Source organism: Echiichthys vipera (genome assembly GCF_963691815.1).
Source record: "Echiichthys vipera genome assembly, chromosome: 2".
NCBI lineage: Eukaryota > Metazoa > Chordata > Actinopteri > Perciformes > Trachinidae > Echiichthys > Echiichthys vipera.
Window position 1 is genome coordinate 18,573,071 of NC_139827.1, and position 14,490 is coordinate 18,587,560.

The window sequence follows — 14,490 nt, forward strand, 5'->3', positions numbered from 1 at the left end:
GAAACGCCTGATCAGAAGAGTTTTATTGGCTGCAGTGAAATTGAAGTCTTCCACATTTTTCAGGGGACCAGCTGGAAACCCCTCCGGGATCCTCGAGAGTCCTTGAAACGTGGTAAGAAAACCACAGGTATGGACTCGCTCTTCTTTACTCATTGTGTTTGATTAGTGAAGTGCTCACTGATAAACCAGCACAAAAAGGAAAGAAAAATCCTTTTAGTCCCACACAGCATAAACCAAACTACAGAAATCTAATAAACCATAACTGGGGTTGATTTGGTGGAAGCTGCAGCAGATGGATTATAAATTCAAAACCTGACTGAAGATGCTTAGAAAAAGTCAGATCCTAAGAGGAAAGACAGGTGTCAAAAACGTTGTGATTTTTTTGATTAAAGGCTTTTTTCAGCAGGACAGCCTGTGTGTGGGGATGTCGGCTCACTGAAGTGTCTGCTGGTCAATACTAAACAAGATCTTGTCAAGTCGTGACCAGATTGTGATTACATTTTGTGTGTATTTACACACATATACTGTGTGTAATGTTGCATTAAGGAAATATATTGTGGAACTCCATCTAGCACCATCATCAGGTTCAGAATGTCCCCATCAATTACACTTTGGGCAAGCTTTTTCAAGAACTAATCGCCAGATTTTCATTAAAGTAGTAATTTTGGCTTATTCGCTTCCTTGCAGAGAGTGTGATGAGAAGATTTAAACCACTTTCATGTCTGTACGCTAAGTATAAAGTTAGAGCCACGATTGGACTGCAAGAAATCACCGTGCTCTGCCCAAAAAAGAGTCCTGTAGAAGTAATTTGTGTAAGACTTTGTTTTTTGTACGGATTAGATAAAAAAAAAAAAAATATATATATATATATATATATATATATATATATATATATATATATATATATATAAACATATATGTTAATTAATGAATATTAGAGGTGCTGGCAGCTTTTATGATTACCTTTGGACAGAGCCAGGCTTTCCCCCTGCTTTCTATTTCTATTTCTATTTCTATTTCTATTTCTATTTCTATTTCTTTAGGCTAGGTGAGTGCCTACCAACCCACCAACTGTGAAATAAGACAAACCAGTCAGTTTTCTGTGTGCTGCCTAGATCAGAAAACATAGGCTCCTGTTCTTGTGTCTTTACATTAAAGATGCATGTAAGATGTTCTAGCTTGCAGAAACACAAAATACAAGTATGAACTGTAAAATTAGTATAATATGTCTCCTCTATGACCCCCTGAAATACATCTTTATGTTTTGGGCCTTTCTTTTACGTAGATAGATAGATAGATAGATAGATAGATAGATAGATAGATAGATAGATAGATAGATAGATAGATAGATAGATAGATAGATAGATAGATAGATAGATATAGATAGGTAGATACTTTATTACATTACACTATTACAAATGTACATTATTACATTTTTCATTGTGCACAGGACATATCAAAAGCATTAAGTTAAAGATTTCACCCAATGGTCTTTACTCCATCCTGGCGCCATCCTGAAGATTTACATTTTTAGCTACTCTACTAGATGCCAAGAAAAGCAATATTTTGACTCAATCAAACAAGTGATTAGTTCAACGTTTTTGTGGCGCAGTCTTTCACTTATAGAGCCAAGGGTACGTACGCATCTATCAATTTTAATGTTGCTGTCAGAAGCTTAATGATGAACACATCAGTGCAGTATACTGCTGACTGGTGAGAGTGTGTTTTTGTGTTTCTGAGAGAAGATGGGTGTCCTTCTCAGCACTTAACTTTTCAAGACCCAGTAATTTGCTGAATATTATGAACATTAACCATAAATCCCGACCTGAAATCACTTGAGGGAAACTGAACGTGGACTATTTCTGGAGCTCTGCATTACTGCAGAATCTGATGTAGAGAGTTTAGAGACTGACTGTAACAGCATGATGAGATTAGGGATTTAGGTACACGAGAGGATATTTAACAACAGGCTAAGTGCAGGATGGTTTATGTATTTCAGGCATGATCTGCTGTAAATGGACACAATGATGCTCTCAGATATACCCTAGCATCAATAGCTGCAGTGATTTGAAATTCTCTTTCATCCTCTACATATTTTTGCGTTTGTGTTGAGAGAAAAGTGTATTTTGACCAGGGGAAGAGTTAAAATCATCCTACAGTTTCAAGGTTAACCTCTGCTTGTATATGTGTTTTGTTTTTTGCCGTCTAAAGTGGTCTAACATGCTCAGCAGAAAGAATTAGAGGTTCTTCTTTGCCCACGGTGGTGGAACCTTTGACTGGGGTCTGATACTTGCTTGTTTTCTGAGATGTGGGTTGTATTTTTGACATATTTTTAAGTTTTCCATTCATATGCGTTGCTACAACTGAATTTCACATGAATGGCCCATCACTTGAGATCGATTGTATTGACTACATTGTTTTAATTTAGTTGAATCTCAGGGCCCAGTATTTTGAAAGTAATCTAATTCAAATTTCGACTATCGGATTGGATCAAATCTTTAAAATTGGTTGTTCAAAAGAAAAAAAAGGATTCTGAAATCAGATTAGATAACAAAATCTCTATTTGTATTTGATCTGGATCAAACCTTCGGTATATGTTGTTAAAAATGTTAAGTAGGAATGGGATACATTTAATCCAAATAAAATGGGATGTCTATACCTGTGTCCACAAGAAAAATGATCAGGGTCTTGTGTGATTAAGAATGAAAGAGTCAGATAAATTGGGTTAACATTTGTGTTGTTGCACTGCTTCTTTAGTACAGACTTGCTCGGTCAATTTCCTTTCGAGTAGTAGTTTGTGTTTATTGAAATGGTGGCCCTTCAGTAGCGTACGTCAGTTCCTCTATGGCCAGGCAGCTTGAGAGACTATACAGCTAATGATGCACTGGGTGGTTGAGTTTTTCCTTGTCGGAGCCACATTTTACACAAGTCTCTGGATTTCTAATTAAAAGTGAGAGACTGCGGTGACACAATCCATTTATATTGCAACAATCTTGTATTAATGGACTGATATGAAAATGAGAAAACAAGACAACCCTTAACCTCAGATAAATATTTGATAAAAGATGTTTTATTTAATTCAGAAAGCTCGGTGTACAAACTTGGAACACACGTCACCAGTCTCTAACCTGAATGAGAGGAAAAGAACATTAGTCTAAGCTACATTTTATCAACATATCTTGTCCTGGTCCACTGGCTTGGGTGTCTATTGGCTGCCTTAAGTCTCCATGGGTTAAAGTTTGTAGCCCAGTCGGTCCATAACCAGCCCTCAAAGCTCTGGGGGGTGCAAAGTCACCAATGAAGGTCTTGATTTGCTGTTCAGAAGCAGTGTTTTAGGGAGCGTGGTATCGCTCATAGTGAACGTCTCATCTGTCACCTGCTCGTAGCTGCTACTTGACAGACTGTGCCTCGAGGAAACAGACTGGTCACAAATATGAAGTAGTAGTGATAAGGGCAACAGCTTCCAGCATGCTGAGGTTGGATGGTGAAACAGACTTTTCCATATAAGGAGGAGGTGGTGGAGGAGGACTCTCTCTTACCATGCTTCTGTAAATACCGAACAACTCTCCTACCTGGTACTCAGTGCAATAATGGACCCTGTGCAATTATGAACCTTATTCAATAACTGTCATGTTTCATTGGCCTTTTCTTATTTTTAGTATTTATTACATATTTTAAAATTGTGTGTGTGTGTGTGTGTGTACGCGCGCGTACAGAGGTCACATACCACTCTAACGTTTCACTTCAAGCTCTTTTAGGAACTGTTGTCTGTGTTGACATGGGATTCGAAGCAAAACACAGAATACATAAATATCACATAAAATGTTATAATACTGTAGGTTGTACAAACCTCTACACCAGAAGTTCAAAACTGACATAATTTTCAATTTCCAAGGTTATCAATACAAAATACTTGTGGATGCAATTGGATAGACCTACCACTTGGTCAGTGGGGTCACAGCCAAACAGTACACTAAAATGCATTTATGAAGGAAAACGATTTTGATTGTCTGCACAACGTCATGATGCTGGAAATCTGTCTGTATGGGAGAAGGGCCAGACCTTTCTGCCAGCACAAAAGAAAAGAGAGTGAATATTGGACTTACCAAGGCAACCAAATGAACTTAAAAGGTTATAATCAATGTTTGTACTGCCCCAGGGTGCCTGTTATTACCTGGTAACTCTCCTGGTAGTTCACCTGGTAGTTTACCTGGCATGCGTCCCGTATAAAAAGTCCTTACCACAGCGCCCCGTTTTTGACCCCGAACTACAGACCTTTGCTGCATTTCCTCCCTCCTCTCTCCCCCCTTTCCTGGCAATCTTCAGCTGCACTAAGAGAAGGTAAAAAAAGCCTCCCTAAAGTTTGTGCTGCCCCCAAGTGGCAAAAAAATCAGTTATTGCAGGTTTAATCTTAAGAGTACTAAGTCTTAAGTCTTAAGTCTTTTGATGCAAAATGTCCATTTTTAAATGGAGCTAATGCTGCACTGATAAACAGTGTACTGACTTTATTTTGAAATGATGACAAACAACTTAAAGGAGAGAAAAATGGAGGAGGAGGAGGAGGAGGAGGAGGAGGTGGAGGAGGGATAGCATGGTGATTTAGTGCTGTGTCAGCAGCAGTAAGGCGTCATCTGGCTCCCCAGAGAGGAAGCCACTGTGAAGCTTTATGACTCTTTATGGCAAAATTACGATGTTTCACAAAGAGATTATCGTTATGAGAGAACCCTTAAAGGTGATGAAGGTTTCCAGACTTATCTCCCTGATGGCTCTAATCTGTCTGTCTATCTAGGTGCCTGTCTATCTGAATCACTGCGCTTTATATTACTCGTGTGTGCTCTGAATGCAGTATGTCCTCAAGTCTTTGTCTTCTACCTGTCTCGGTGTTTTGTTCACCAGAAGAAATACGGTAGGGCCTCTTATGCCGTCTCTCTCAGAGTTTCAAGGTTTGTGTGTGTGTGTGTGTGTGTGTGTGTGTGTGTGCGTGTGTGTGTTGGGAAAAGCACTACTTCAAAGGATAGCGCACACTAAAGTGGGCTAAAGTGGGGGTGAATTTACAGGAGGAGGTGCAGAGCCATGATGGTGCTGCATCTCTTTTGTATCCCTTCATGTTTCACCTTGTCCCTCCCTCTCTTTTCTCCTCTGCTGTAACCTTTTCCGGTGAGAAAATGCCATGTCAATAAAAGCTTTTTAACATGAGGAAAAATCAATGTGCTCCAATTGCACCTTTTTTCAAGCCTGGCAACTGAACAGATGAGTGGTTCTGCTTCTGCACACATGGTGGTGGGTGGACAGAGATGCTGTTTCCTACCGTTCAATTTCTGTAGGTTTACATATTGAAATTGAAATTAAAATCCGTACTCTGTTTGAGGCCCTTAAAATCCTGTTTATGTTGACATAACTTCACATTAACACTTTACACTTTAAAGTGCTTTATTGGTCACAACTCGCACCATCAACTTTTATTGTCCTGAAAGGGAAAGCAGGTTTGCAGGCAGAGATGCAATAAAAATGCATCATAAAAACAATAAAAACACAATAGAAACACACAAACATAAGCTCTATAAAATGCATGATAAATAGACGCATTATATACCCACATCAGTTGTTAAGACCAGACAATCGATCTCGTTGAAAATTATAATCCAGAAGTCTTTGGAGTGATCCCTTAAGAATGATCAGATCCTCCATTGTGGCACTTACAATGTGTGCGACAGAAATAAATAAAACGAGGCATCTGACAAAAGTTCAGCCCAGTTAGGACATTCCGAAAACAATGTAATCAAAGTAATTTTGTCGCTGCCTCGAGTAGCGTGCTGTCAGGACACGGTGTGAAAGAAGCAATCGTGCCCTGGCCCGGATCTTTTAAAGCAGTGTGAACGGAGGCAGGGCCTGGCCAGCGGGGGAAGGGGGGGTTCAGGGTTAGGGTCAGAGTTTGTTAAACCTGCGTTCTGTAACAGGCCGCTGCTTGTCACATTGCTTTTTACCATGCATTTTTATTAATTGATATGTCAACAATCAAGCCACATTTTGTGTTCCAAGTATTTCATCACCACAGAGTAATATTCCACTACAGTCTGAAATGAGTCATTGTTGGTGGATTGAGAGGGTGAAGATGATTTAATGTTCAGACTGGTCTGCTTTGCTGCTGGTTTTGTGGAGATGTTATTTGTGCTGTGGTTGTGATGCTGCTATTCGTAGAGCTCTTTACCCATATACAGTAAGAGCTTGATAAAAGATGGACATAACATTTCTCTCTCTTTCTTGGTTTGTAAATTATTTCCAGAGCGGACTATTTGAGTCACGTCTTGTGGAGCAGCTTGTACAATGAGAATAAAATGAGCCTACTATCCAGCTCTAATGGAAAGCGGCACACACACAAGCAGAGTTTCTCATGCATGAGCGAATGTTATTTTAGGAATGTTATTTTAGGATAATGTGATTCATGAGTTTGGTAGAAAAGGAGCAAGCTGATGTTTTAGGAGAAAGCCAGCTGGTAGATTTGACATTTCAGTGACATTGGCTCTTGCATTTTCTATGAAATTCTGTTTTGTGCTATAGATAAAAAAAAAATATCCTTTCATTCTGAGGCCACAGGTTCATTCTGTATGGTTACTTGAACGAGCGTTTATATGTGGCGGCGTGGATATTTATAGTGATAACGTTCAGGCAGTTAGTGTGTTTGATTAACTTTACATCACCCATCTACTGTCTTCAGGGACACACGCCACACATCCCAAATGCTCTTCTGTCACAGAATGATTTCATTAATTCTCTTAATAAATCAGATGCATGCTAAAAGCTCCCTCGTGCTAAAATATTAAATACTGAGGGCGAGTTATGAGTTGATAAGCTGCAGCGTCAGCGTCCTTTAAATGCCCCCCCCCCCTCCCCCGTCTTCCGGTAATTACTGACAAGGCCTCCTGCCTGCCCCTCCTCTCCCATCGTTAAAGGCATAAGATGTAGAAAGTATTGTTTACTTGTTTGTTTATTGTAGGGAAGCATACAGCATTCAGAGTCAGCGCCTCCTCTCCTCCCCGCTCAATGGCCAGAGAGAGAGGTAGACCAGGCGTGCAGAGAGAGAGTTACCATGTTCAAAGCTTAAATGCACAAACCCGTTGGCAGGAGCTGCACTGTTGGGTTATGAATGAACGCAGAGCTTCATCCTGTCTGTGTGTGTGTGTGTGCTGGTAAAACAGACACACTGCAGCCTTGTGCCCTGCACGTTAATCTGAGATGCTGAGAGGGAAGGGCGTGACAAACATAGACTGTATAATAGAGATAGACGTAGCTACTGGGACGTCACCCATTTTGGCCGCCGCCGTCTTTGGTTTTTGAAACTGGACGTGACCATATTTGGACAAAAGGGTGGGGGCTGTGGAGAAGAGATAAGCAGCGTCAGGCTGCAGTCATTTCAATCAATCGACTTTATTTATATAGCACTTTTCATACTTTTACAGTAGCACAAAGTGCCTCACAGAAAATACAAGCATAGTAAAAAACAAAAACAAAGCAGGAACAAAGAAACACCATGAAAACCCAAACCTCCCACCCCCAAAAATATATACATAGAGATATACACAAAGACATACACACTCCCGCACATACACACCCACACACACAAACATAGTGCACACACACACACACACACACACACACACACAAACACACACACACACACACACACACACACACACACACACACACACACAAACATACAAACAGACACACACCCACACATATGCACTAGCTGTTGCTGAGGAGACATGGCTGGGCACCAAGAATCTACCTTTGGGGGCCGCACACACCGAGTGGAATCATGGTCCATGACTGCAGGGGGGGGGGTGCCACAGGGACCACCCAGTCCAGGCAGACAGGAGGCTCCACACCACGGTGTAGAGCTCTCAAGCCACCCAGGCCAGGGTTGTCCATGGAACAACACCCTCATCGATGGACCAGGAACAACTCCTGGTGTGGTAGGCCCCCAGGAGGAAACACCGGAAAACAGAGGGGCTAAAACATTAAAATAACATAAAATAAATAGAAGCTAAAACTGAGGGAATAAAAACAGTAAAATAGACCCAATAAATAAAACAATACAAAATAAAACAGGATAAGCTAAAATAAATAAAACAAAATAGAAGAATAATAAAAAATGTAAGAAGCATAAAAGGAACTAGAAAGAATTAAAGAAGTCAGTTAAAAGCCTGCTTAAAAAGGTGGGTTTTGAGCCTCTTTTTAAATTTTAGTGACGCTGCTCTAAGCTAAATGCTAAAAATGGAAACTGCCAGTTTTTCAACCGGTTGACAAGTGGACAATTGCTGGCGGGTGAGCTGGGAGCTCCGGTCGACGGCATCATTCGCTGTAGTAAGACGGAGCCTGTTGAAAATCGCCATTTTCCCTTAAGTTACCAACTAACACTAGCTAATGTTGGCTTTAATAGCAAGGGGCAACCGAACACTGATCAAGACAAGACAAGACCCAAAAACAAGTTCACAGTTCTTTTTATGTACACAGTGCCGTGTATGTGTAACGCAAAACCTCTGCCCTGTCACTAGCACAGCATCCTGTCAATCACAAGGTAGCCACGTCCAAACGCATCCCCTGCTTTATCATCTAATTATAATAATTCACAAAATGAACATCATGCTTTTATTGAAGAAGACTTGAAACTAGAGATTGAGATCATAAACTCATTAGGAAAATGTTTACTGGGGTAATAAATCAATTGGGAAGTAGGCTCCTAAGAAAGTGACTTCTTTTTGCAACCAGTGGAGTTGCCCCCTCCTGGAAATAAGAAAGAATGCAGGTTTGAGGCACTTGCTTCAGACCCCTAGCTCTGTCTATCTTTATCATACAGTCTATAACTGGGGATCAGTGGGCTGCTCACACTGTGTGCTGTTATTGGCTGAGGGTTAAACACCCATGTGGGCCAAGCGGACACCCAGAAACGTCCCTGTCTATCTCAAAATAAGAAAAGAGAAAATCCAGGCAGAAGGCTTGGTCTCTGCAGATGCAAACATCTACCACACACTTCTAGTGAAACAATATGTGATGATTGTGAGGGATTACCAGTATTAGTATTAGTTTATACATTGTTTTTAGGATTATACTGCATATTATACCTTTAACACAACTCTAATTCCTATAGTTGAAGCCATGTTCCTTTTATCCCGCACCATAACTCATATTTGGATGTTTTGACGGCAGAATAATTATTTCAAACAACATGTCAGAAACCGCCTTTAAATACTCTTTATAGGAAAAGTTAAATTCTTATAATTCTGACCATTCTGACTATGGGTCAGTCTAAACGAGTAGATCACAGCAAATGGGGAAAGCCTCCAAAAGCTTCCCATATAGACCTCAATTTGACCTTTCTGTTGCGTTTCTTTGCAGGACAGTCCTCTGCTGCCTTTCTTTGTCTTTCATCCTCTATTTCTGTTACCTCCTCTGAATGCTCTGATTTTAATATATAAAGTCATATAGTGTAATTCCTCATTGTTGTAATAGTCCACAGAACAACAAGCCATTTCACTTTGTTCGCTTTTTAAATTCCTTAGAGGACAATAACATAAACAAACATGATCTTGTTTGCTATAGCACACATACACGCTGCACCAACAGAGACCCTCAGCCTCACACATGTAAACAAACTAGTGTGTTCAGATTAACAGGCAAGCTGCAAGAATTGGTAATCCAGGGGGCTCATTTTTTGCGGTCTCACAGACAAGCATTTGAAATGATCTATGCAAAATGGGCTTTACAATGGAGGTGGGGAGTGGGAAATAGATGTGATTTGTCAAGAGGACACAATTATGTGATAATGTTTTTTGAGACAATTCATTCATTTTTTGGCAGCCCTTCTTTCCTCTCAGTCGGCCAATCATCTACGTCTGATCCAGTCATTTAGTGATTTGTGGTCTGCTGAGAATTTTACTCTGTATGAAAGAAATATGTAAAAGGAATCCGACATATCTGAAAGCATTTAAGAGACAGCTTTGCTTTTAAAGAATGCATTTTCAGATGTGTTTTTTGGTTATGATACCACACTGGTAATACAGATGTTATGGTATTGACAGCAGTAAAATAACTATTAATCAAAGATGCACTTGTTTCTGATGTTGGACTTGTGGAGGGGAGGGCAACCTCATGCCGACTGCTCCTTCTCTCCTCTATCTCTGTCTCTTTTCTTTTCTTCCTTAGAACGGCCAAAATAAAACACAGAGGCATCACTTTCAGACACTCGCACTAAGTGAGGAATTGATCCAGAATTGACTGAGTGTCGACTGGCTAACTAATTACTTTAGGATTGTGACTCGTGGGCTATGATTGGTTTGAGATTGGGCTGACATTCAGGTACAGAAGCAGCCAGCCCAGAACTGTACTGCATGTTTGATCACTATTATAATATTCATTGATGACATTTTAAGTCTCCTCTCTTATTTGATTTCTCTCTCTGTATATACCCGTTCTGTTGCCTCTGTGTCCCTCTGTTGTCTCATAGGTTTATGGATCAATGATCAGTGTGGGTGGAGGGAGGTTAAGGTGACCTTCCTTGGACCGACCAATCCGAGAGCTTGCTGGATAGAGCACTGCCTCATCCAAAGACGAAAAATGCCTCTCAGGCACTATCTATTTATTTCACACCAGGAGCAGAGTGGACCAAAGAAAACAGCACAGAGTGTGTGTGTGTGTGTGTGTGTGTGTGTGTGTGTGTGTGTGTCACACCGGGGATAAACCATGGAGTTACACAAGCTGATTAAAGATGGCTTTTCTAGTGGGGAAAAGCTGGTGTCCTCAATTGTTTTTACTAGGGCTGGGCGATAATTTTAATATTTGAATTTTTAATAATTTAAGTAGAATCGTATTGTGACAAAATTATATATAGAGATATCATGCTACACAATTATGTTATATAAATCGATTGATGATTGTAAGAACTTTTTCAGAAAATCTGATGGGAACTATTTGGAGTTGAGGTTTTGGACTAAAAAGTTCTCAATAAAATGAGAAAATTCATAGAAATATTTTTCCTTTTTCATGCATTTAATGCACACAGGAGTTGGCCATGTGGATATTTCATATAGACTATTTATTCATTGAATTACCAGAAAACACGCTATATCGTGATATCCATCATTATCTAGATATGAAATGATCGGGATAGAAGATTTTGGCCATATCGTCCAGCTCTAGTTTTCACTACAATTTCCTTCAGCACAAATTGGTTTCCGTATCCATTGGGGTCAAATTAATGGCTACATTAACTACGGAGCCTATGCACTTTACTGCAGTTGACGTGTGGCTCCTGAACAATGTAATAATAAGTCCGGCTATGATGGTACACAGAGGTACTGGCTGCTTTGATTTCTCCTACAAGTTTCTGTCTCCAGCAGAGATTGTTTATAGTGAAGACAAAGGCACTTTTCAGTAAGGCATATCTCACAAGTCATCTCCACTGCAAACCTTCTGCTCGCGGCGATCTCAGCTCTCAATCACAGTGAATGAAGGAACATTAACACGATCATTGTACCGAAGCGGTCTCCTATTGAATAATGAGACCAGGCGAAATACCTGTAAGTTATGTGGACGTGACTCCATTCTAAGTACTTGCATAGCCCACTGTCACAAAGTAAAGCCACAAGTGAAGTCAGTGCCAATAAGTCATCTGCCTCAGTAAACATGTAACTAATGAGTTTATGGTCCCAATTGCTCGTTTCAAGTATTTTTTAATACAGTAGTCCCAGCTCCACCCTCTCATTGAAATATGGCCACTTCTGGCTCCAAAAATCCAAGATGGCGTTGGCCAAAATTCTTTGAGGTTTCAAAATGGATGTCACTGCACCCAACTGGCCAAATATTCTGTAATTTGCAGTGCGTTAAGATCTCTTGTCCGCTCTTTAAATATATGTAAATATAAATCCAATCAAGTTGTCCATATTATAATTTCTCTGTCACATGCTCTCTCTCTCTCTGTCTAACCACTTGTGACTCTGATTTCTATGGGAACGATGGGCTGTGATGGGCTTGTGGCAGCAGGGCAGAGTAAATTATTAAGGCCTGCTCTTTATTTGGCTGTAACTGCTCCCTCTCTCTCTCTTTCCACATCTCCCTCGTGTTTTCCACTTCCTCTCCTCCCTCAGCACTCAGCCCATTTAGGAAGAGAGCGAACAGGATAACAAGGCACTGCAGCGTGGGGAGAAAAAGCAGAAAGGGAAAATAACACAGAGACTGGACTGGAATTGAGAAAGACTGTCAGTAAGAAAATGGGAAAAAGAGCTATGGAGCATTATAGAGAGAAAGAGGGAGGAGTGACAGAGGGGGAGTGCACAGCAAGCACTTTGCTTTCTTCCACCTGCCACCTGCCCTGCAGAGAGACCTGAGTGTACCATATAAGAGCAAACACACCTGCGTTATACCTAAGAATAGAGATAATTTGCTTGTGTGTTTGCAGTAGATGTGCGTGCAAGCAACACCAAAGAGAGACCAGTTGAGTGTCATTTGAGAGCTGCTAAACTGCTGAATGGGTGAGGGCGGAGAGAAAGGAAGTGAGAGAGAGAGGAAGAGAGACAGTTACTGACACAGAAAGAGACTAGAAAGAAAAAATAGAGTTGTTTTCATGTCCATCAATAATTCAGGATGTGTATTATCTCGTGTTGTGTGCATCGGCAAACTTCATGCCTCAGCGATTTTAGCAGCGGCAGACAACCCAACCTGTGCACGTACACACACACACACACACACACACACACACACACACACACACACACACACACACACAAACAACAGGATTAGTGATCGTTTTTGTCATTTTGCACACAGAGGTGTTATTTATGCAAATATGGGATTCTTGCTGGGAGACATTCTGTCTGCTGGAAATAAGTGGGTTGGTTATTAGTGTTCTTTTTATCTGTTGTTTTGTTTTTTTTAATCCACTAGCACCTACTGAGCATAACTCTACACTGCTGTTGCATAAAATATAATTTAATTACACCCTCTCTTTGTGCTGATAGCAGCTATCTTAATCTTCTGACTTTCTCACCTTCTGGTTATGACTTTGGTATTTAAAGCTGCTCTAATTAATATTTCCATAGTACCAGTGCATCATATGACTATGCCTAGTGTGACAGGGGTCGTTTGTACTGATAAACCCACCGAGAATTATTGTTTGAGGGCGGGTGGTGGGTTTTTGTTTACTTTCACTGTCCAGGCAGCTGTTTTGAATGAAAAATAGAAATAAAAGATAAACCCACTACAGCACCAAACAGCAGAGAGAGAAAATTAATTTGAACATAGCAGAGCATTTAGCAGCTAAAGAGCCAGACATTTTCTTCAAGAGTTTGTGGAGACCAAATTAGAGAAAGAGATTGAGTATTAGAGCCCGAATCTTAATGTCCTCACAGGAGTAATCCCAAAGGATCAATAAAGAGAAGTCTAAGTCTAAATAAATGCATTTTATGGCTCTGTGTCTGGACAATGTTTAAAAAGCAACTGTTTGTTAACAGACGTTGACCAAAGTACTGAATAATCTAAATACATTTAATTGATTAAAATAGTATGTGAATTGTGGTAAGTGTGATGTGAAGTTATGTGGTAATGGCTTTTAACAGCAGTTGTAAAAAGATACGTCTGATGATGGGATTTAAAGGAACTGATCAGAAGTCTGTGATATAAGATTTTGCTGATCACTGCAATGGTTTAAAACAAACTAAATATTTAAGTAAATTTCATATTTCACTGGTAAAAGATGACGGTATAGGAGATATTTCTTTTCTCATCTTGTTATCAGCGATACAGTCAGCAATAAAGATGTTTATTCATTAGCAGGACGGCATCCAAATTGGGAGTCATACTTTGCATTTTGGGGATCAACTGGAATTGTTAGAGCATGCTTTTCATGCTGTGTGGTTATTGTTGGATGGACTTGGATGGATGTTGGTAGCCATTGTTCAATTTGCTGTTGGTGCTGCTGCTGCTGCAGTGTGATTTGTCGGGGGTCATATAATCTCATAACATCTGCTCATAAACTTCTGTTTGTCCTGCAGCAGCAGAATTAAATGTCAGAGTTGAACAGGTGCACACAACAAGGCCAAATGTCAGACCCCTCCAGATCAATGGCTGCCTCTGCTCACAAAAGATGTATATGTCGGTGTGTGATTTTGCTGGGGCCGATATAACAAGGAGTATTATTTGACTGGATGAGAGCCAGTAGCCATTGCTTTTCAGCTGCGGCTGCTCCCATCATCACCATCGTCCTCCTCTGGAATTGTTCAACTGATGAACGGCTCAACAAATGTGGTTAAATTTGGCAGTTTGCATCCTGTTGTTTTTCTCTTCTCGGGCAATTAGTGGAACCAGAGCTAGCATGCCAGACCATAGCCACTGCACTGTATTTGTGTGTGCGCGTGCGTGTCCGTACCCAGGTGATGTGCTTTAAGGCAAAAACGGAAAAACTATTTTCTCTTCCCACAGCAACAGACATGGATAAAA

At 40.4% G+C, this 14,490-nt stretch overlaps 1 protein-coding gene across 1 annotated transcript in view; it reads left to right on the forward strand.

Annotated features, from left to right (window-relative positions):
• Window positions 1-14,490, forward strand: part of klhl5 (kelch-like family member 5) — a gene marked incomplete at its 5' end in the record, with an annotated part of 53,457 nt that overhangs the window by 2,628 nt on the left and 36,339 nt on the right. Inside the window, one exon of the mRNA XM_083929498.1 lies at window positions 64-112. The remainder of the gene's footprint in view (window positions 1-63; window positions 113-14,490) is intronic.